The following is a 22,302-nucleotide window of genomic DNA, read 5'->3' on the forward strand; positions in this document are numbered from 1 at the left end:
ATTACTGTATTTGTCATTGTCCCAATACTTTTGGCGCTCATGGTAAGTCTAAATAAACAAAACACTCCAGTGATAACTAACTTTTTCATTTGAAAACTGCTGTTCAGATCTTCGATTTAAAGCCTTAATCTGTAATATGTGCATCACCAATTTGGACTTTGTAATACAGTATACAGCCATTGATTCCTGAGGAATAAAACCTCATGAGCTTAGTTCAACTGCCTAACTCCATCAGAACCCAAAATATAATCTTGATTTACTCCATTGTTTGTAAATCATGTAATTGTAAACAACACTGTATAGCCTCAAAACATATACTGAACAAAAATATAAACATGTGTTGGTCCCATGTTTCATGAGCTGAAATAAAGATCCCAGAAATTGTTTTTTGATCCCAGAAAATTTGTTGTGCACAAATTTGTTTACATCCTTTTTAGTCAGCATTTCTCCTTTGCCAAGATAATCCATCCACCTGACAGGTGTGGCATATCAAAAAGCTGATTTAAACAGCATGATCATTACACAGGTGCATATTGTGCTGGGGACAATAAAAGGCCACTCTAAGATGTGCAGTTTCGTCACACAAAACAATGCCACAGATGTTCATTTCTCTACCATAAACCTCCTCCAACGTTGTTTTAGAGAATTTGGCAGTACATCTAATCGGCCTCACCACTGCAGACCACGTGTAATCACGCCAGCCCAGGACCTCCACATCCGGCTTCTTCACCTGCGGGATCGTCTGAGACCAGCCACCCGGAAAGCTGATGAAACTGAGGAATATTTCTGTCTGTTAAAAAGCCCACGTTGATATCATGGATGGTCAGTCATTGCATTCTTAGCTCTGTTTAGGAATTTGAGAGATTTACATTTCTCCAGCTCCATCCCTCAGCTGTTTACCAAAACTGTGGTGGGGTTTCACTTTATCTTTTGAACTGCAGATTGCCTCTTTAATGGGTAGGTTGATTCCTTGTTCACTAATGATACTTTGACACTATTTAATTCCAGTACACCAGAGGACACTTTGGAAATGCATGGAGGACAAACACATGGGTGTTCGGAAATGTTGGCGATCCGGTGCAACTCCAGTCGTCACAATCCCTCGGCTTGTGAAGAGGAGGAACAAGGGGACCCTGGTTGCTGTCATCAAGAAGCATGTGAAGCGTTAGATTATTTTAGTCAGTGACAAGTGGTGAGCCTTTGCAGGTTTCTCAAAGGAGGATTACAGGTTAACCACAGTCAGAATATTGAGAGGGCGTGGCACATTTACAAGAAGGAAGTGTGGCATGGAAACCGGTCAAAGAAGTCCCTAAAGAGGAAGCTCTGCTTCATAGAGTGGATATACGTTGAGACACAAACATGGAGTCCTTGGTAGACTTTTCAAGGACATAAGGAATGTGAAAAACTGAGGTTGTGATGGTTTTGACCATTTGAAACGCAAAAGTTGTGCATCACCCATGTGCAGCACACACCATACACATACACAAACGCTCTATGGGTCACCATAAACTCACCGTTCTTATACTGGTCGTTCCTTTTAATTATACATCGAACTGAACACACCTCTGGCAACGTTATGCACGGTGGGTGATATTAAAGTAAAGGTCACAGAGATGAAGAGAAAGGGGGAGCTACTTCCCCCTTCAACTAAGATGAGGACAAACATGTTTTCCTTGTTGCAGGAAGATGGTACTTTGTTACATTCGATAGAACCGGTTCAAAAAAAGGAAACGTACATGAGTTTTTCCCCAAATTGAATTAAACTTCCCTGGTGCTGCAATGTCTCTCTCTTTCACTCACTCTCCTCGAGCAATGGCCCAACATGCACTGGCAGCCATTAGCAATTAGGCCAAAAATGTTGATAGACAATTTTTGTTAATTTAAAACATTGAGTTTAACATCATGCTTCTGATGCGTTTCTTCATCACCAACAGGAAAGAGACACGTTTAAGCGTAGTGGTTGTTTGTTAGCTTCCCTCTTGATGTATTTCCCTGGGTGCTCCAGTGTCTAAAGGTCATTTCAGTCAATCCTACATTTGGATGTGTTGGTTGATTATTGCATATTAACTTAATCACTTTATTTCCATAGTCCCAATGCATGTCTACAGAGCGTTACTAGAGTAATTAAATGGTAATTGCACAATTACAACATGCCCATCAATTGAGATATATTTGAATGTGAAGTAGATAGTTGAAGGTCTATGCTATACAGACTAAGCTCAACTTGTGTTTTCACTTGATTTAGACAGTCCCAAAGCGTATCTACAAATAGTTACTAGAATGCTGTTAAAGGGATAGTTCACCCAAATTACACAATTCCGTTGGCTTCTTTACCCTGTAAACCAGTGGTATTCAATTTTTTCAGCAGGGACACCATTTTTTTCTACTAGAATTTCTGGGAACCCATTTCTTTCACCGGAAATTCACATCAACAAATAACCTTCAGTTATTGCATTTTCATCTCTCTAGGAAAACCAGTATATGCACTTACTCAATAAAATTGTATTTTTTTTTTTTAATATTTGTTTTTTATCAGTAACGTTTTTACACGGTGTATAAAACATTAAGAAAACTAATATTCAGTTGCATTCCCCCTTTTCCCGTCAGATCAGCCTCAGTTCATCAGGGTGTCAAGTTGGAGTCAACTCTACAAGGTGTCGAAGGCGTTCCACAGGGATGCTGGCTCATGTTGACTCCAATGCTTCCCACAGTTGTGTCCTTTTGGTCCATTCTAAATACACACGGGAAACTGTTTAGCGTAAAAAAACACACTGGCTCCAGGTCATCTACAAGTCCATGCTAGGTAAAGCTCTGCCTTATCTCAGTTCACTGGTCACGATGGCAACACCCATCCGTAGCACGCGCTCCAGCAGCTGAGCGTAAAAAAACGAGCGTTGCAGTTCTTGACACGAAACCAGTGTGCCTGGCACCTACTACCGTACCCTGTTCAAAGACACTTTTGTCTTGACCATTCACCATCTGAATGGCACACATACACAATCCATGTTTCAATTGTCGCAAGGCTTAAAAATCCTTCTTTAACCTGTTTTCTCCCATTCATCTACACTGATTGAAGTGACATCATAGACTGGCCAAGTGAATCCAAGTGAAATCTATGTTATGTAAAGTGCAGGTGTTCTTAATGTTTTGTAAACTCAATGTATATTGTCCCATAGAATAAACTGTACTCTTAATTTTTGCTATTTTTGCTTTCGACTCTGTCAATCACCATATTCTTATCGGCAGACTCGGTAGCCTCGGTTTTTCGGATGGCTGCCTTGCCTGGTTCACCAATTACTTTGCAGACAGAGTTCAGTGTGTCAAATCGGAGGGCATGCTGTCCGGTCCTCTGGCAGTCTCTATGGGGGTGCCACAGGGTTCAATTCTCGGGCCGACTCTTTTCTCTGTATATATCTGTATATATCAATGATGTTGCTCTTGCTGCGGGCAATTCCCTGATCCACCCTGATCCACCTCTAAGCAGACGACACCATTCTATATACTTCCGGCCTGCCATTGGACACTGTGCTATCTAACCTCCAAACGAGCTTCAATGACATACAACACTCCTTCCGTGGCCTCCAACTGCTCTTAAACGCTAGTAAAACCAAATGCATGCTTTTCAACCGTTCGCTGCCTGCACCCGCACGCCTGACGAGCATCACCGCCCTGGATGGTTCCGACCTTGAATATGTGGACATCTATAAGTACCTAGGTGTCTGGCTAGACTGTAAACTCTCCTTCCAGACTCATATCAAACATCTCCAATCGAAAATCAAATCTAGAGTCGGCTTTCTATTCCGCAACAAAGCCTCCTTCACTCACGCCGCCAAACTTACCCTAGTAAAACTGACTATCCTACCGATCCTCGACTTCGGCGATTGTCATCTACAAAATAGCTTCCAATAGTCTACTCAGCAAACTGGATGCAGTTTATCACGGTGCCATCCGTTTTGTTACTAAAGAACCTTATACCACCCACCACTGCGACCTGTATGCTCTAGTCGGCTGGTCTCCTCTACATATTTTTTTCTACTGTGTTATTGACTTGTTAATTGTTTACTCCATGTGTAACTTTGTGTGTTGTCTGTTCACACTGCTATGCTTTATCTTGGCCAGGTCGCAGTTGCAATTGAGAACTTGTTCTCAACTAGCCTACCTGGTTAAATAAAGGTGTTCTCAACTAGCCTACCTGGTTAAATAAAGGTGTTCTCAACTAGCCTACCTGGTTAAATAAAGGTGTTCTCAACTGGCCTACCTGGTTAAATAAAGGTGTTCTCAACTAGCCTACCTGGTTAAATAAAGGTGTTCTCAACTAGCCTACCTGGTTAAATAAAGGTGTTCTCAACTAGCCTACCTGGTTAAATAAAGGTGTTCTCAACTAGCCTACCTGGTTAAATAAAGGTGTTCTCAACTAGCCTACCTGGTTAAATAAAGGTGTTCTCAACTAGCCTACCTGGTTAAATAAAGGTGTTCTCAACTAGCCTACCTGGTTAAATAAAGGTGTTCTCAACTAGCCTACCTGGTTAAATAAAGGTGTTCTCAACTAGCCTACCTGGTTAAATAAAGGTGTTCTCAACTAGCCTACCAGGTTAAATAAAGGTGTTCTCAACTAGCCTACCTGGTTAAATAAAGGTGTTCTCAACTAGCCTACCTGGTTAAATAAAGGTGTTCTCAACTAGCCTACCTGGTTAAATAAAGGTGTTCTCAACTAGCCTACCTGGTTAAATAAAGGTGTTCTCAACTAGCCTACCTGGTTAAATAAAGGTGTTCTCAACTAGCCTACCTGGTTAAATAAAGGTGTTCTCAACTAGCCTACCTGGTTAAATAAAGGTGTTCTCAACTAGCCTACCTGGTTAAATAAAGGTGTTCTCAACTAGCCTACCTGGTTAAATAAAGGTGTTCTCAACTAGCCTACCTGGTTAAATAAAGGTGTTCTCAACTGGCCTACCTGGTTAAATAAAGGTGTTCTCAACTAGCCTACCTGGTTAAATAAAGGTGTTCTCAACTAGCCTACCTGGTTAAATAAAGGTGTTCTCAACTAGCCTACCTGGTTAAATAAAGGTGTTCTCAACTAGCCTACCTGGTTAAATAAAGGTGTTCTCAACTAGCCTACCTGGTTAAATAAAGGTGTTCTCAACTAGCCTACCTGGTTAAATAAAGGTGTTCTCAACTAGCCTACCTGGCTAAATAAAGGTGTTCTCAACTAGCCTACCTGGTCAAATAAAGGTGTTCTCAACTAGCCTACCTGGTTAAATAAAGGTGTTCTCAACTAGCCTACCTGGTTAAATAAAGGTGTTCTCAACTGGCCTACCTGGTTAAATAAAGGTGTTCTCAACTAGCCTACCTGGTTAAATAAAGGTGTTCTCAACTAGCCTACCTGGTTAAATAAAGGTGTTCTCAACTAGCCTACCTGGTTAAATAAAGGTGTTCTCAACTAGCCTACCTGGTTAAATAAAGGTGTTCTCAACTAGCCTACCTGGTTAAATAAAGGTGTTCTCAACTAGCCTACCTGGTTAAATAAAGGTGTTCTCAACTAGCCTACCTGGTTAAATAAAGGTGTTCTCAACTAGCCTACCTGGTTAAATAAAGGTGTTCTCAACTAGCCTACCTGGTTAAATAAAGGTGTTCTCAACTGGCCTACCTGGTTAAATAAAGGTGTTCTCAACTGGCCTACCTGGTTAAATAAAGGTGTTCTCAACTGGCCTACCTGGTTAAATAAAGGTGTTCTCAACTAGCCTACCTGGTTAAATAAAGGTGTTCTCAACTAGCCTACCTGGTTAAATAAAGGTGTTCTCAACTGGCCTACCTGGTTAAATAAAGGTGTTCTCAACTGGCCTACCTGGTTAAATAAAGGTGTTCTCAACTGGCCTACCTGGTTAAATAAAGGTGTTCTCAACTAGCCTACCTGGTTAAATAAAGGTGTTCTCAACTAGCCTACCTGGTTAAATAAAGGTGTTCTCAACTGGCCTACCTGGTTAAATAAAGGTGTTCTCAACTAGCCTACCTGGCTAAATAAAGGTGTTCTCAACTAGCCTACCTGGTCAAATAAAGGTGTTCTCAACTAGCCTACCTGGTTAAATAAAGGTGTTCTCAACTAGCCTACCTGGTTAAATAAAGGTGTTCTCAACTGGCCTACCTGGTTAAATAAAGGTGTTCTCAACTAGCCTACCTGGTTAAATAAAGGTGTTCTCAACTAGCCTACCTGGTTAAATAAAGGTGTTCTCAACTAGCCTACCTGGTTAAATAAAGGTGTTCTCAACTAGCCTACCTGGTTAAATAAAGGTGTTCTCAACTAGCCTACCTGGTTAAATAAAGGTGTTCTCAACTAGCCTACCTGGTTAAATAAAGGTGTTCTCAACTAGCCTACCTGGTTAAATAAAGGTGTTCTCAACTAGCCTACCTGGTTAAATAAAGGTGTTCTCAACTAGCCTACCTGGTTAAATAAAGGTGTTCTCAACTGGCCTACCTGGTTAAATAAAGGTGTTCTCAACTAGCCTACCTGGTTAAATAAAGGTGTTCTCAACTAGCCTACCTGGTTAAATAAAGGTGTTCTCAACTAGCCTACCTGGTTAAATAAAGGTGTTCTCAACTGGCCTACCTGGTTAAATAAAGGTGTTCTCAACTGGCCTACCTGGTTAAATAAAGGTGTTCTCAACTAGCCTACCTGGTTAAATAAAGGTGTTCTCAACTGGCCTACCTGGTTAAATAAAGGTGTTCTCAACTAGCCTACCTGGTTAAATAAAGGTGTTCTCAACTAGCCTACCTGGTTAAATAAAGGTGTTCTCAACTAGCCTACCTGGTTAAATAAAGGTGTTCTCAACTAGCCTACCTGGTTAAATAAAGGTGTTCTCAACTAGCCTACCTGGTTAAATAAAGGTGTTCTCAACTAGCCTACCTGGTTAAATAAAGGTGTTCTCAACTAGCCTACCTGGTTAAATAAAGGTGTTCTCAACTAGCCTACCTGGTTAAATAAAGGTGTTCTCAACTGGCCTACCTGGTTAAATAAAGGTGTTCTCAACTGGCCTACCTGGTTAAATAAAGGTGTTCTCAACTAGCCTACCTGGTTAAATAAAGGTGTTCTCAACTAGCCTACCTGGTTAAATAAAGGTGTTCTCAACTAGCCTACCTGGTTAAATAAAGGTGTTCTCAACTGGCCTACCTGGTTAAATAAAGGTGTTCTCAACTGGCCACCTGGTTAAATAAAGGTGTTCTCAACTAGCCTACCTGGTTAAATAAAGGTGTTCTCAACTAGCCACCTGGTTAAATAAGGGTGTTCTCAACTAGCCTACCTGGTTAAATAAAGGTGTTCTCAACTGGCCACCTGGTTAAATAAAGGTGTGCTCAACTAGCCTACCTGGTTAAATAAAGGCGTTCTCAACTAGCCTACCTGGTTAAATAAAGGTGTTCTCAACTAGCCTACCTGGTTAAATAAAGGTGTTCTCAACTGGCCTACCTGGTTAAATAAAGGTGTTCTCAACTAGCCTACCTGGTTAAATAAAGGTGTTCTCAACTAGCCTACCTGGTTAAATAAAGGTGTTCTCAACTAGCCTACCTGGTTAAATAAAGGTGTTCTCAACTGGCCTACCTGGTTAAATAAAGGTGTTCTCAACTGGCCTACCTGGTTAAATAAAGGTGTTCTCAACTAGCCTACCTGGTTAAATAAAGGTGTTCTCAACTAGCCACCTGGTTAAATAAGGGTGTTCTCAACTAGCCTACCTGGTTAAATAAAGGTGTTCTCAACTGGCCACCTGGTTAAATAAAGGTGTGCTCAACTAGCCTACCTGGTTAAATAAAGGCGTTCTCAACTAGCCTACCTGGTTAAATAAAGGCGTTCTCAACTAGCCTACCTGGTTAAATAAAGGTGTTCTCAACTAGCCTACCTGGTTAAATAAAGGTGTTCTCAACTAGCCTACCTGGTTAAATAAAGGTGTTCTCAACTAGCCTACCTGGTTAAATAAAGGTGTTCTCAACTGGCCTACCTGGTTAAATAAAGGTGTTCTCAACTAGCCTACCTGGTTAAATAAAGGTGTTCTCAACTAGCCTACCTGGTTAAATAAAGGTGTTCTCAACTAGCCTACCTGGTTAAATAAAGGTGTTCTCAACTGGCCTACCTGGTTAAATAAAGGTGTTCTCAACTAGCCTACCTGGTTAAATAAAGGTGTTCTCAACTAGCCTACCTGGTTAAATAAAGGTGTTCTCAACTAGCCTACCTGGTTAAATAAAGGTGTTCTCAACTAGCCTACCTGGTTAAATAAAGGTGTTCTCAACTAGCCTACCTGGTTAAATAAAGGCGTTCTCAACTAGCCTACCTGGTTAAATAAAGGTGTTCTCAACTAGCCTACCTGGTTAAATAAAGGTGTTCTCAACTAGCCTACCTGGTTAAATAAAGGTGTTCTCAACTAGCCTACCTGGTTAAATAAAGGTGTTCTCAACTAGCCTACCTGGTTAAATAAAGGTGTTCTCAACTAGCCTACCTGGTTAAATAAAGGTGTTCTCAACTAGCCTACCTGGTTAAATAAAGGTGTTCTCAACTAGCCTACCTGGTTAAATAAAGGTGTTCTCAACTGGCCTACCTGGTTAAATAAAGGTGTTCTCAACTAGCCTACCTGGTTAAATAAAGGTGTTCTCAACTGGCCTACCTGGTTAAATAAAGGTGTTCTCAACTGGCCTACCTGGTTAAATAAAGGTGTTCTCAACTAGCCTACCTGGTTAAATAAAGGTGTTCTCAACTGGCCTACCTGGTTAAATAAAGGTGTTCTCAACTGGCCTACCTGGTTAAATAAAGGTGTTCTCAACTAGCCTACCTGGTTAAATAAAGGTGTTCTCAACTAGCCTACCTGGTTAAATAAAGGTGTGCTCAACTAGCCTACCTGGTTAAATAAAGGTGTTCTCAACTAGCCTACCTGGTTAAATAAAGGTGTGCTCAACTAGCCTACCTGGTTAAATAAAGGCGTTCTCAACTAGCCTACCTGGTTAAATAAAGGCGTTCTCAACTAGCCTACCTGGTTAAATAAAGGTGTTCTCAACTAGCCTACCTGGTTAAATAAAGGCGTTCTCAACTAGCCTACCTGGTTAAATAAAGGTGTTCTCAACTGGCCTACCTGGTTAAATAAAGGTGTTCTCAACTAGCCTACCTGGTTAAATAAAGGTGTGCTCAACTAGCCTACCTGGTTAAATAAAGGCGTTCTCAACTAGCCTACCTGGTTAAATAAAGGTGTTCTCAACTAGCCTACCTGGTTAAATAAAGGTGTTCTCAACTAGCCTACCTGGTTAAATAAAGGTGTTCTCAACTAGCCTACCTGGTTAAATAAAGGTGTTCTCAACTAGCCTACCTGGTTAAATAAAGGTGTTCTCAACTGGCCTACCTGGTTAAATAAAGGTGTTCTCAACTAGCCTACCTGGTTAAATAAAGGTGTTCTCAACTAGCCTACCTGGTTAAATAAAGGTGTTCTCAACTAGCCTACCTGGTTAAATAAAGGTGTTCTCAACTGGCCTACCTGGTTAAATAAAGGTGTTCTCAACTAGCCTACCTGGTTAAATAAAGGTGTTCTCAACTAGCCTACCTGGTTAAATAAAGGTGTTCTCAACTGGCCTACCTGGTTAAATAAAGGTGTTCTCAACTAGCCTACCTGGTTAAATAAAGGTGTTCTCAACTAGCCTACCTGGTTAAATAAAGGTGTTCTCAACTGGCCTACCTGGTTAAATAAAGGTGTTCTCAACTAGCCTACCTGGTTAAATAAAGGTGTTCTCAACTAGCCTACCTGGTTAAATAAAGGTGTTCTCAACTGGCCTACCTGGTTAAATAAAGGTGTTCTCAACTGGCCTACCTGGTTAAATAAAGGTGTTCTCAACTAGCCTACCTGGTTAAATAAAGGTGTTCTCAACTAGCCTACCTGGTTAAATAAAGGTGTTCTCAACTAGCCTACCTGGTTAAATAAAGGTGTTCTCAACTAGCCTACCTGGTTAAATAAAGGTGTTCTCAACTAGCCTACCTGGTTAAATAAAGGTGTTCTCAACTAGCCTACCTGGTTAAATAAAGGTGTTCTCAACTAGCCTACCTGGTTAAATAAAGGTGTTCTCAACTGGCCTACCTGGTTAAATAAAGGTGTTCTCAACTAGCCTACCTGGTTAAATAAAGGTGTTCTCAACTAGCCTACCTGGTTAAATAAAGGTGTTCTCAACTAGCCTACCTGGTTAAATAAAGGTGTTCTCAACTAGCCTACCTGGTTAAATAAAGGTGTTCTCAACTAGCCTACCTGGTTAAATAAAGGTGTTCTCAACTAGCCTACCTGGTTAAATAAAGGTGTTCTCAACTAGCCTACCTGGTTAAATAAAGGTGTTCTCAACTGGCCTACCTGGTTAAATAAAGGTGTTCTCAACTGGCCTACCTGGTTAAATAAAGGTGTTCTCAACTGGCCTACCTGGTTAAATAAAGGTGTTCTCAACTAGCCTACCTGGTTAAATAAAGGTGTTCTCAACTAGCCTACCTGGTTAAATAAAGGTGTTCTCAACTAGCCTACCTGGTTAAATAAAGGTGTTCTCAACTAGCCTACCTGGTTAAATAAAGGTGAAAAAAATAATAATAATCATCCTAGTGGTGACCCCACTGCAAATCCGACTTTGAATACCTGTAAGCAGTCTATGGACAATTTCACGCATCGTGTCCAAATCATACGAAAGTAAATCGACTGTGAAGCTCAACAACGTCACTGAGATAATTTGAACATTATGCGTGAAAAAATGCTAGTATCGGTGCCATGCCTTGAATGGTATTTGTGCCATAAAGGCTAAAGCATTAGCATGTGGAAACAGTGCCGCTTAGGAAATTAAACCAGAGCACGGATTGCTGTCATTATACGGCTTACAATGAAAGGAAACCAATATGTAACTGATATGCAGTTGAAATGCTGCTGATAGTCTACAGATGGTTTTGTTGAGCATCTATAGATGGAATATCCAAATTAAGTGTTACCGAATAGATCAACTAAGTGGAAGTGGGAGGAGAATAATAGGTTTGGGAAACACTGCTCTAACCCTTTGATGTTTGCAAATCTGTAAGAAGTAAACAATATGGTAGAAGTCCTACCACTACACGGTCTGCTTATACTTATCCAGACAACTCAGATCTGCAAGCATAGAAGGTTTATAGGGGGTCAGGGGGATGGATAGAATTAGAATAGGTTGTCTCTCAAGTCTTTTGTATGCATTACATGTTCTCCTAGAAAGTGTTTCCCAAGTTGTTAATTCAGCAGTAACACAACTACATTTATGACTACACAGAAATGACCTTCTGTTTGTGTGTCTCCTCAGTTCTATCCTCAGCCCTTGACCTGGTGGACCTGAGCGAGCCCAGTGAACGCAGTAGCAGGAAGGTCAGCGTCAGGGAGCGTCCGAGCCCCTTGGGGCCCCGTAAGGGAAATTCTAAAAACAGCCCACGGAGAGGGAATAGACGAGATGAGACAGAGCTCATCCAGGTGGAGGTGGAGCGCGCATCGAGCGCTCGCACCCCACGAGCCCCGAGAGGGTCTCCCTAGAGTCAGGTATTGACTGCATGATGTGTGTGTTTGGATTGAGGGGGGGTGGGTGAATGTTTTGTGCATGGGGGGTTGTGTGTTTGAGTGTTACAACATGCAGTTGTCTTCATACTGTGTACCTACAGCAGTATCATTAGACATTCATATTGGGAGGACACTTACAGTGCTTTCAGAAAGTATTCACACCCCTTGAATTTTTCAACATTTTGTTTTAAAATGGATTTAATTTTCATTTTTTGTCAATGATCTACAGTGAGGGAAGTATTTGATCCCCTGCTGATTTTGTACATTTGCCCACTGACAAAGAAATGGTCAGACTATAATTTTAACGGTTTATTTGAACAGTGAGAGACAGAATAACAACAACAAAAATCCAGAAAAACGCATGTCAACAAATGTTATAAATTGATTTGCATCTTAATGAGGGAAATAAGTATTTGACCCCTCTGCAAAACATGACTTAGTACTTGGTGGCAAGACCCTTGTTGGCAATCAGAGGTCAGACGTTTCTTGTAGTTGGCCACCAGGTTTGCACACATCTCAGGAGGGATTTTGTCCCATTCCTCTTTGCAGATCTTCTCCAAGTCATTAAGGTTTTGAGGCTGATGTTTGGCAACTCGAACCTTCAGCTCCCTCCACAGATTTTCTATGGGATTAAGGTCTGGAGACTGGCTAGGCTACTCCAGGACCTTAATGTGCTTCTGCTTGAGCCACTCCTTTGTTGCCTTGGCCGTGTGTTTTGGGTCATTGTCATGCTGGAATACCCATCCACGACCCATTTTCAATGCCCTGGCTGAGGGAAGGAGGTTCTCACCCAAGATTTGACGGTACATGGCCCCGTCCATCGTCCCCTTGATGCGGTGAAGTTGTCCTGTCCCCTTAGCAGAAAAACACCCTCAAAGCATAACGTTTCCACCTCCATGTTTGACAGTGGGGATGGTGTTCTTGGGATTATTGGCAGCATTCCTCCTCCTACAAACACGGCAAATTGAGTTGATGCCAAAGAGCTCCATTTTGGTCTCATCTGACCCCACAACACTTTCACCCAGTTGTCCTCTGAATCATTCAGATGTTCATTGGCAAACTTCAGACGGGCATGTATATGTGCTTATTTGAGCAGGGGGACCTTGCGGGTGCTGCAGGATTTCAGTCCTTCACGGCATAGTGTGTTACCAATGGTTTTCTTGGTGACTATGGTCCCAGCTGCCTCGAGAACATTGACAAGATCCTCCCGTGTAGTTCTGAACTGATTCCTCACCGTTCTCATGATCATTGCAACTCCACGAGGTGAGATCTTGCATGGAGCCCCAGGCAGAGGGAGATTGACAGTTCTTTTGTGTTTCTTCCATTTGCGAATAATTGTCACCTTCTCACCAAGCTGCTTGGCGATGGTCTTGTAGCCCATTCCAGCCTTGTGTAGGTCTACAATCTTGTCCCTGACATCCTTGGAGAGCTCTTTGGTCTTGGCCATGGTGGAGAGTTTGGAATCTGATTGATTGATTGCTTCTGTGGACAGGTGTCTTTTATACAGGTAACAAACTGAGATTAGGATCACTCCCTTTAAGAGCGTGCTCGTAATCTCAGCTCGTTTCCTGTATAAAAGACATCTGGCAGCCAGAAATCTTTCTGATTGAGAGGGGGTCAAATACTAATTTCCCTCATTAAAATGCAAATCAATTTATAACATTTTTTATGTGCGTTTTTCTGGATTTTTTTTGTTGTTATTCTGTCTCTCACTGTTCAAATAAACGTACCATTAAAAATATAGACTCATCATTTCTTAGTCAGTGGGCAAACATACAAAATGAGCAGGGGATCAAATACTTTTCCCCCTCACTGTACACAAAATACTCTAATGTAAAACTGTTAGTCACCTTTAGCAGCGATTACAGCTGTGAGTCTTTCTGGATAAGTCTCTAATCTCTTTCCCCTAAGAAAAAATAAAGGCTCTAAGAGATTTACACAACAGAGTTGTACAATATTTGTCAGTTGGAGAGCCTATCATTCAGAGGTGTTCAGAGGTCAAGACTGCAGGTGCTGGGGGAAGAGAGGGAGAGAAAAGAGCGCAAGAGCTGTTCGAGATAGCAGGTCCGGGACAAGGTAGCATGACCGGTGAACAGGTCAGGGTTCCATGGCCGCAGGCAGAACAGCAGAAACTAGATCAGCAGCACGAACAGGTGGACTGGGGATGAGGACAGCCACAAGTCGTCCTGAGGCATGGTCCTAAGGCCGAGTATAGCCCATGAAGATCTCCCCACCGCACTTGCTCGAGGAAAGGAAGGATGGGAGAGAGCAAGCAAGCCAGTGACTCAGCCACCGTAATAGGGTCAGAGGTAGAGAATCCAAGTGGAAAGAAGGGAGCCGGCGAGGCAGAGACGGCAAGGGTGGTTCGTCACTCCAGTGCCTTGTTGTTTACCTTCGCACCCCTGGGTCAGAAGAGATGAGTCTTGAGTAAAGACTTTCACATGGACCGGCCAACCAAAAACTGAGCTCTTTAGGAGAAAGCTCTGCATCCAGTTGTTTGCTTAGAAGGCTGCTTCTTGTGAATGCTACGTTCACAAGAAGCAGCCTTCTAAGCAAACAACTGGATGGTAGGTAGGTATGTACGGCAGGAACAAATCGGTGAGATAGGTACAGTAGGAGTAAGTCCATGTAATGCTTTGTAGGTTAGCAGTAAAACCTTGAAATCAGCCCTAGCTTTAAGAGGAAGCCAGGCTAGCACTGGAGTAATATGATCAAATGTATTGGTTCTCGTCAAAATTCTAGCAGCTGTATTTAACACTAGCTGAAGTTGATTTAGTGCCTTATCAGGGTAGCCAGAGAGTAGAGCATTGCAGTAGTCTAATCTTAAAGTGACAAATCATTGATTAGCTTTTCTGTACCATTTTTTGACAAAATATTTCAGGTTTGTGCAATGTTACGAAGATGGAAAAAGCCTGCTCTTGAAATATTTTTGATGTGTTTATTTCTTTTTACCATAAAAAACTCCCTAGTCTTTGTTGATGACAAGCATACCCATAACATGATTCAGCCACCACCATGCTTGAAAATATGAGTGATACTCAGTGATGTGTTGTGTTAGATTTTCCACAAACATAACACTTTGTATACAGAACATAAAGTGAATTTCTTTCTACATTTTTTGCAGTTTTACTTTAGTGCCTTATTGCAAACAGGATGCATGTTTTGGAATATTTTATTATGTACAGGCTTCTTTCTTTTCACTCTGTGGAGTAACAACAGTGTTGTTGATCCATCCTCAGTTTTCTCCTTATCACAGCCATTAAACTCTATACATTGGCCTCATGGTGAAATCATTGAATGGTTTCCTTCCTCTAGGGCACATATGTCAGAGTCAAGGCCCGCGGGCCACATCCGGCCCGCGAGAAGGTTTTTTACGGCCCCTGGGATGATCTTGATTTATTATTAGAACCGGCCCGCAGACCGCAGCAAGCCGGCAGCCCGCAGATCTTTTACACGCACCAATACTACATTTCCCACAATGCAACGGTGACGCACCGAGCAGTAGGCTGCTTCATTTCAATATTTATTGGCACAGCAGTTGTCAGCATCACAGTAAAATTAACTTTCAGATACCCATCAAAAATGGCAAAACGGAAGGTGGACACTGAGAACCGGGGGTTTCAAACAAGGTGGGAGTCGGAGTATTTGTTCACGGAGGTAGCTGGAAAACCTGTGTGTCTTCTGTGTGGAGAAAGTGTGGCGGTACTGAAAGAGTATAATCTGAGACGACATTATGAAACGAAACACGCGGACAAAAACAAGAATATGGACATGGAACAAAGGCTACAAAAGGCAGAGGAATTAAAAACGAGGCCTCAAATCTCGACAGGCTCTGTTCAAAAAAGCCAAATCACAAGGCCAGGCTGCTGTCAAGGCCAGTTTTATTTTGGCAGAAGAGATCGCTAAATCAGCCCGGCCATTTACGGAGGGGGATTTCATCAAAAACTGCATGATTAAAGTTTGTGACGAAGTTTGCCCAGAAAAAAGGCAACTCTTTTTAAATGTGAGTCTGAGCAGAAACACCATTGCCGAGAGAGTAGACCAGTTGTCCATCAATCTAAAAGAGCAGCTTGTGAAAAAGGGAAAAGATTTCATTGCATATTCCTTGGCTGTGGATGAGAGCACCGACATTTCTGACATTGCCCAGTTGTCAATTTTCATCCGCGGAGTGGACTCCAGCCTAAGCGTGACAGAGGAGTTTTTGGCTTTACGTCCTATGCATGGCACAACTACGGGGCATGATTTGTATGAAGAGGTGTCAAGATGTGTAAATGAGATGGAGCTGCCTTGGGAAAAACTCGTGGGTTTGACAACCGACGGAGCACCTGCGATGTGTGGACACAGGAGCGGACTGGTGGCGAAGATACGGGAAAAGATGCAAGAGGAAAACGCGACAGGTGAGCTGACAGCTTATCATTGTATCATACACCAGGAAGCGTTGTGCGGTAAAGCCTTGAAAATGGAGCATGTAATGAGCATCATCACGCGCACAGTTAACTTTATCAGAGCCAAAGGTTTGAATCACCGCCAGTTCAAGGCATTTCTGACGGAGTTAGAAACGGAGCATGGTGATTTGCCTTATCACACAGAGGTGCGATGGCTAAGCCAGGGAAAGGTGCTTCAAAGATGTTTCGAGCTTCGTGAGGAGATTTGTCTGTTCTTGGACAGCAAAGGAAAGACACAACACAACTCCGAGACGAAATGTTTCTGTGTGAAATGGCTTTTCTGTGTGACATTACGAGTCATCTGAATGCAATGAACTTGCAGCTGCAGGGTCGGGATCGTGTCATCTCTGATATGTACAGTACAGTGAAGGCATTTAAAACCAAACTGACTCTGTGGGAGACGCAGATGCGGAAAGAAAATTTGAGCCACTTTCCCAGCTGCCAGACCATGAAAGAGAAGCTCTCTACCAGTGCGTTCCCGAGCGCACAGTTGGCTGATAAAATAGGTATGCTTGCCGCTGACTTTCGACGCCGATTTGCTGACTTTGAAGCACAAAAAAGCAGGTTGGAACTGCTCGGTAACCCATTTGCTGTTGACGTGGAAAGCTCACCACCAAACCTCCAAATGGAGTTGATTGATCTCAATGCAATGATGCACTGAGGGCAAAATATGCGGCAGTGGGTGCTGCGGAGTTCGCCCGTTCCTCCCGACACAATGCCCCAGCTGCGCATCCAGGCTGCTCAAACGTTGTCTATGTTTGGCAGCACATACCTGTGTGAACAACTGTTTTCTTTGATGAACTTGAACAAAACATCACACAGAAGTCGACTTACTGCTGAACACCTCCACTCAATTCTGAGGATTTCCTCAGCTCAGAGCCTACCCCGAACATTGATGAACTTGTGGAAAAGATGGGACACCACCAAGTATCACCCTCAACCTCAAACAAGTGAACATTACTGTGCAATCACATATTTAGAGTTTTTACTCAGTTCAAGTTTAAAAGTTAAAGTTTAATATTTGTTTTCACTGCATGTTACTTCTCCTTAAACAAAGTGTTGTTTTTGATTAATAGATTTTTGCACTTTATTTTATTGTATTTCAATCCAATTATATTTTAAAAATATTTCAGTTGAGTGGATGATAGAAAATTGCTATTATTGTTTTTTTCTTTGAAGTAAATTTAGCCCACTTTTGCTAAAATAGAAAATATAGGCTACTGATGGTGCCTTGAATACCGGTTTCTTTCATTTAATGTTCATGTTATGGGGATTTTTATATAAAGGAAATTTGTCTTTTGTGTCTGTTGAAAATTAAAGATTACTGACAGAGCCATAAGAAAATATTGCTTTATTTATCTGATCATATTGGAATATATTTGTTAGGTTTTCAGTAGGTTCAATTAGGTTCACTAGACTATATGCGTCATTTAAAAATTTTTCAATGAACATTCGAACAGTCCGGCCCTCGGCTTGTAGCTAAATTTTTATTTGGCCCTCCGTCCATTTGACTTTGACACCCCTGCTCTAGGGCAACTTAGTTAGGAAAGACGCCTGTATCTTTGTAGTGACTGGGAGTATTGATACACCATCCAAAGTGTAATTAATAACTTCACCATGCTCAAAGGGATATTCAATGTCTTTGCGAGGCATTGGAAAACCTCCCTGGTCTTTGTGGTTGAATCTGTGTTTGAAATGTACTGTTTGACTGAGGGACCTTACAGATAATTGTACGTGTGGGGTACAGAGATGAGGTATTTGTTTAAGAATCATGTTAAACCCTGTTATTGTCCAGGCAACTTATGTTAATTGTTAAGCAAATGTTTACTCCTGAACTTATTTAGGCTTGCCATAACAAAGGGGTTGGATACTTATTGACTCAAGGCATTTGAGCTTTTAATTTTTAAATGTGCTCAATTTTAAATTCATGTCTTCCATCTCTTAATAATTGCTCCCACAGTTGATTTCTTCAAACCAAGCTGCTTACCTATTGCAGATTCAGTCTTCCCAGCCTGGTGCAGGTCTACAATTGTTTCTGGTGTCCTTTGACAGCTCTTTGGTCTTGGCCATAGTGGAGTTTGGAGTGTGACTGTTTGAGGTTGTGGACAGGTGTCTTTTATACTGATAACAAGTTCAAACAGGTGCCATTAATACAGGTAATGAGTGGAGGACAGAGGAGCCTCTTAAAGAAGTAGTTACAGGTCTGTGAGAGCCAGTAATCTTGCTTGTTTGTAGGTGACCAAATACTTATTTTCCACTATAATTTGCAAATAAATTCATTAAAAATCCTACAATGTGATTTTCTAGATTTGTTTCCCTAATTTTGTCTGTCATAGTTGAAGTGTACCTATGATGAAAATTACAGGCCTCTCTCATATTTTTGCATCACTGTTATGTTCCTATTGTTGGATAGCACTATGCTAACAGTACTTTGTGGATAGCATTATGCAAACAGTTCTATGTTCTTGTCCATGTTGTTGGATAGCATTATGCTAACAGTTCTATGTTTCTGTCTATATCTTGTGGATAGCATTATGCTAACAGTTCTATGTTTCTGTCTATATCTTTTGGATAGCATTTTGCTAACAGTTCTATGTTCTTGTCCATGTTGTTGGATAGCATTATGCTAACAGTTCTATGTTTCTGTCTATATCTTGTGGATAGCATTTTGCCAACAGTTCTATGTTCTTGTCCATGTTGTTGGATAGCATTATGCTAACAGTTCTATGTTTCTGTCTATATCTTGTGGATAGCATTATGCTAACAGTTCTATGTTTCTGTCTATATCTTGTGGATAGCATTATGCTAACAGTTCTATGTTTCTGTCTATATCCTGTGGATAGCATTTTGCTAACAGTTCTATGTTCTTGTCCATGTTGTTGGATAGCATTATGCTAACAGTTCTATGTTTCTGTCTATATCTTGTGGATAGCATTATGCTAACAGTTCTATGTTTCTGTCTATATCTTGTGGATAGCATTTTGCTAACAGTTCTATGTTCTTGTCCATGTTGTTGGATAGCATTATGCTAACAGTTCTATGTTTCTGTCTATATCTTGTGGATAGCATTATGCTAACAGTTCTATGTTTCTGTCTATATCTTGTGGATAGCATTTTGCTAACAGTTCTATGTTCTTGTCCATGTTGTTGGATAACATTTTGCTAACAGTTCTGTACCCTTTATTCCTTCTGCTCAGTCAGTTCCTCTTCTCCTTTGGAGAAATGGGAGGAAGTGAATCTTCACCCTGAAGGTGCCCTGAATGACAGCAGGAAGAGACGATACGAAAATAAGTGCACCTCACACCACTCCTCCAGTGAATTAATATGGTAAAGACATTTTTATAAGCCTGTAAAAGGCTTTATTTATTTATTATTTAACCTTTTATTTAGCTAGGCAAGTCAGTTAAGAACAAATTCTTATTTACATTGACGGCCTACCATGGCTATACTTTCCATCTCGTCCACTTTAAACGTCAAGCCTTAACGTGTTAGAAATAGAGTTCAATCAATTATGTGTTATAAGTTACAGGAAACAAAACATAAAAAATGAACTATTACTAGAAATATGAATAGTGGTTGTGAACAGATTATTTTATTATTTTGTTGTACAACTGTAGTGTTAGAGTATATTGTAGAAGTATACCTTTCCCTTCGATACCAGAAATGTTTACCCTTCTTTCTCCCCCAGGTCAGCAGAGTTTAAAACAAATTCATCTGTGAAAAACTCATTTGAAGTCAATAGCATTGATGACGAGGACCACATATCAGCACTAAAGGTCTACAGAACCTCCATTAACATGTATACTAATAGAAAAATATGTGATGTTATGGTATCTTCCTTGAAAATAACCATATACAGGTCAAGTTTCACCACAAAGTGTGAGGATGTATCGAAAGCAATTTTAAATGATATATTGGTGTCTCCATTGCCTTCTGGGATTATAAGTGTGACCCCTCACACAGTTAAAGGTGAGGGTGTTTTTGCTGATCTTGCATTTCTGTGTGTGTGTGCGTGTGTGTGTGTGTGTACGTACATATTTCTGTGTCCTACAGGACCCAGTACCCCGACAAGTGCGGCCCAGTCTCCGTCACCTCTTGGGCAGACATCATTCCCAGGAGGAGGAGTTTGTAAGGGCAAAGGCTGCTGTAGAGGTGAGAGATTAATACACACACACATAATCTAAGATACTTGTTTGCTGGAAGTAGTAGTTTGGTAATGGCTAAAACTTTAAAAACATCCTACACATCTGTTATCTACAAGTTTCCACATGCACAAGATACAACAGGTGTAAAACGGTACAGTGAAATACTTACCTTGAGAGCTCTTTCCCAACAGTCATAATATACGGTAGATATTAATAGGAAATAGAATAAAAAACTGAAAGCAAAAACAAAAGCCATACAATAACTACAATGAGAGTTAAAGAAACACGAGAACGAAAGTTTGTACACAGTCCAGGTCAGTGCCAGTACCTTATTCAATGTACCTTATTCAATGTACCTTATTCAATCTACTGGAGTGGTTGAGGTGGGTTTATACATAAAACGTGAGGATATACAGTAGTAGGATATACATGTAAACATGGCTGAAAAGAGACTGGTAGTAGGATATACATGTAAACATGGCTGAAAAGAGACTGGTAGTAGGATATACATGTAAACATGGCTGAAAAGAGACTGGTAGTAGGATATACATGTAAACATGGCTGAAAAGAGACTGGTAGTAGGATATACATGTAAACATGGCTGAAAAGAGACTGGTAGTAGGATATACATGTAAACATGGCTGAAAAGAGACTGGTAGTAGGATATACATGTAAACATGGCTGAAAAGAGACTGGTAGTAGGATATACATGTAAACATGGCTGAAAAGAGACTGGTAGTAGGATATACATGTAAACATGGCTGAAAAGAGACTGGTAGTAGGATATACATGTAAACATGGCTGAAAAGAGACTGGTAGTAGGATATACATGTAAACATGGCTGAAAAGAGACTGGTAGTAGGATATACATGTAAACATGGCTGAAAAGAGACTGGTAGTAGGATATACATGTAAACATGGCTGAAAAGAGACTGGTAGTAGGATATACATGTAAACATGGCTGAAAAGAGACTGGTAGTAGGATATACATGTAAACATGGCTGAAAAGAGACTGGTAGTAGGATATACATGTAAACATGGCTGAAAAGAGACTGGTAGTAGGATATACATGTAAACATGGCTGAAAAGAGACTGGTAGTAGGATATACATGTAAACATGGCTGAAAAGAGACTGGTAGTAGGATATGCATGTAAACATGGCTGAAAAGAGACTGGTAGTAGGATATACATGTAAACATGGCTGAAAAGAGACTGGTAGTAGGATATACATGTAAACATGGCTGAAAAGAGACTGGTAGTAGGATATACATGTAAACATGGCTGAAAAGAGACTGGTAGTAGGATATACATGTAAACATGGCTGAAAAGAGACTGGTAGTAGGATATGCATGTAAACATGGCTGAAAAGAGACTGGTAGTAGGATATACATGTAAACATGGCTGAAAAGAGACTGGTAGTAGGATATACATGTAAACATGGCTGAAAAGAGACTGGTAGTAGGATATACATGTAAACATGGCTGAAAAGAGACTGGTAGTAGGATATACATGTAAACATGGCTGAAAAGAGACTGGTAGTAGGATATACATGTAAACATGGCTGAAAAGAGACTGGTAGTAGGATATACATGTAAACATGGCTGAAAAGAGACTGGTAGCAGGAATATATAAATGCGTATGGTAATATGTGACCGACCGCCTCGATTCGTTCTTATGGTTGCTCGACTAAAGGTTTTGAGATTATGCTGCGGGGTTTAGAGGTCATTTGTGGTTTGGTACGGTACCATGCATCACTGCTTCATTTCTGAAGCCCAGCGCAAGGGGAGTTAGAACACTTATTATGATTTTGGGTCCCAAGGCGTTACTGTGTCTCTGACAATGAATGAGTGACATAAACCAAATAGAAACTGATAATTGTGCACGACTCTTCAAAATGTAATTTCAATTAACTGAATGATGAGGATGAAGGTGATTGAATTGAGAACAATAGTGTGCAAATTTATTTTGTCCCCCCACATCAAATGCGATGTGGGGGGACAAAACGCAGGTTGAAATATCAAAACAGCTTGCTGTTGCGTATTTTGAGTAGAGCAGACATTTACATATATTTTTGTTAGCTGCATGTGTGACAACTCCACCAGTCCTATTTATGAAAATAATTTACTAAGATTATGTCGTTATATTTGGTGT

General features: G+C 40.9%; 1 protein-coding gene and 1 long non-coding RNA gene across 5 annotated transcripts in view; one reads left to right on the forward strand and one right to left on the reverse strand.

Moving 5' to 3' along the window:
- pex5lb (peroxisomal biogenesis factor 5-like b) overlaps positions 1 to 22,302 on the forward strand; it is a 272,913-nt gene that overhangs the window by 118,373 nt on the left and 132,238 nt on the right. The gene's annotated exons all lie outside the window — the stretch shown is intronic.
- LOC127911069 (uncharacterized) lies at positions 5,519 to 7,679 on the reverse strand. The gene is made up of 3 exons (XR_008077529.1): positions 7,358 to 7,679; positions 7,130 to 7,194; positions 5,519 to 5,875 (listed from the first exon to the last, which is right to left on the reverse strand). It is a non-coding gene; the product is annotated as an uncharacterized LOC127911069 (long non-coding RNA).

The sequence above is a fragment of the Oncorhynchus keta genome, chromosome 23 (assembly GCF_023373465.1).
Source record: "Oncorhynchus keta strain PuntledgeMale-10-30-2019 chromosome 23, Oket_V2, whole genome shotgun sequence".
Classification (NCBI taxonomy): domain Eukaryota; kingdom Metazoa; phylum Chordata; class Actinopteri; order Salmoniformes; family Salmonidae; genus Oncorhynchus; species Oncorhynchus keta.